Source organism: Chiloscyllium plagiosum, chromosome 16 (assembly GCF_004010195.1).
Source record: "Chiloscyllium plagiosum isolate BGI_BamShark_2017 chromosome 16, ASM401019v2, whole genome shotgun sequence".
Lineage (NCBI taxonomy): Eukaryota > Metazoa > Chordata > Chondrichthyes > Orectolobiformes > Hemiscylliidae > Chiloscyllium > Chiloscyllium plagiosum.
In genome coordinates, this window is record NC_057725.1 from 65655198 (window position 1) to 65657272 (window position 2075).

At 45.7% G+C, this 2075-nt stretch overlaps 1 pseudogene; it reads left to right on the forward strand.

Moving 5' to 3' along the window:
* Window positions 1-1772, forward strand: part of LOC122558117 — a 10418-nt pseudogene extending 8646 nt beyond the window's left edge.
* The last annotated feature ends 303 nt before the right edge of the window (window positions 1773-2075 follow it).

Consider the following 2075-nt stretch of genomic DNA (forward strand, 5'->3'; position numbering starts at 1 on the left):
AAATATTTGCATCATCTATAAGTACGCGCGAGGTGCCTGATGACTGGAGGGTGGCTAATGTTGTATCGTTGTTTAAGAAAGGTTGTGAGGAGAAACCGGGGAACTATAGACCCGTGAGTTTGACTTTGGTTGTGGATAAGTTGTTGGAGGTGATCATAAAAGGTAGATTATACATTTAGAGAGACAAAATTTGACTAGGGATAGTCTGCTCGGTTTTGCGTAGGAAAATTGTGTCTCACAAACGTGATTGTGTTTTTTGAGAAAGTTACCAAAAAGGTTGATGGAAGAGCAGTAGACGTTATTTATTTGGATTTTAGTAAAGCCTTCGACCAGGTTCTGCATGGTAGACTAATTAGTAAAGATAGGACACATGGGATTCAGGGTGAGCTTGTCAATTGGATACATCATTGGCTCAGTGGCAGGAGAGCGAGAGCAATAATGCTTTTCCGACTGGAGGCCTGTGACCAGTGATGTTCCACAGGGATCAGTTCTGGTTCCTCTTTTGTTTGTCACTTACACAAATGATTTAGTTGAGAATATGGAAGGCATGGTTAGTAAGTTTGTGGATGACATTAAAATTGGTGACAAAGTAGAAAGGAGGAAGGTTTCCTAAGATTACAAAGAGATCTTGATCAAGCGGGTCAATGGGTTGAAAAATGGCAGACGGACTTCAATCTGGATAAATGCAAAGTATTGCATTTTGGAACAATGTACAAGGGTAGGGCTTATACAATCAATGATAGGGCCTTGGGCAGTGCTGGATTAGTGGTGCTGGAAGAGCACAGCAGTTCAGGCAGCATCCGAGGAGCAGCAAAATCGACGTTTCGGGCAAAAGCTCTTCAGGAACACAAGGATCTAGGGGTTCAGGTACATAATTCTTTAAACTTTGCATCATATATAGGCAGGGGGGTTAAGAAGGCATTTGGAACACTCCAGTCCTTCGAGTATAGGAGTTGGGATGTTATGTTGAAGTTGTACAGGACATTGGTGAAACCTCTTTTGGAATACTGTGCTCAGTTCTGGTTGCCCTGTTACAGGAAGGATATGACCAAGTTGGAGAGGTTTCAGAAGAGATTTACCAGGATGTTGCTGGGTGTAGAAGGTTTGAGTTCTAAAGAAAGGCTGATAGGCTGAGACTTTTTCGCTGGAGTGTAGGAGGTTGAGAGGTGACCTGATAGAAGTTTATAAAATAATGAGAGGTGTAGATAGAGTTAATGGGAGTGGTAATTTCCCTAGCATAGGGAATTTTAAGACTGGGGATATGTTTTTAAAGTGAGAGGGGAGAGATTTAGAAAAGATATAAAAGGTAAATTTGTTTACACAGAAGGTGGTTTGAGTGTGGAATGAAGTTCCTGAGGAAGTGGTGGGCGCAGGTACAATTACAACATTTAAAAGACAGTGCAGTGCTGTTGCCTGTTACAGGGTCAAGTGCAGTGCTCATGCCTGTTACAGGATCCAGTGCAGTGCTCTTGCCTGTTACAGGAGCCAGTGGAGTGCTCATACCTGTTACAGGCTCCAGTGCAGTGCTGTTGCCTGTTACAGGCTCCAGTGCAGTGCTGTTGCTAGTTACAATGATCCAGTGCAGTGCTCATGCCTGTTACAGGATCCAGTGCAGTGGCCTGTTACAGGGTCAAGTGCAGTGCTCATGCCTGTTACAGGATCCAGTGCAGTGCTCTTGCCTGTTACAGGAGCCAGTGGAGTGCTCATACCTGTTACAGGCTCCAGTGGAGTGCTGTTGCCTGTTACAGGCTCCAGTGCAGTGCTGTTGCTAGTTACAATGATCCAGTGCAGTGCTCATGCCTGTTACAGGATCCAGTGCAGTGCTCTTGCCTGTTACAGGATCCAGTGCAGTGCTCATGCCTGTTACAGTCTCCAGTGCAGTACTCATGCCTGTTACAGGCTCCAGTGCAGTGCTCATGCCTGTTCCTGGCTCCAGTGCAGTGCTCTTGCCTGTTCCTGGCTCCAGTGCAGTGCTCATGCCTGTTACAGGCTCCAGTGCAATGCTCTTGCCTGTTACAGCCTCCAGTGCAGTGCTCGTACCTGTTACAGGCTCCAGTGCAGTGCTCAAGCCTGTT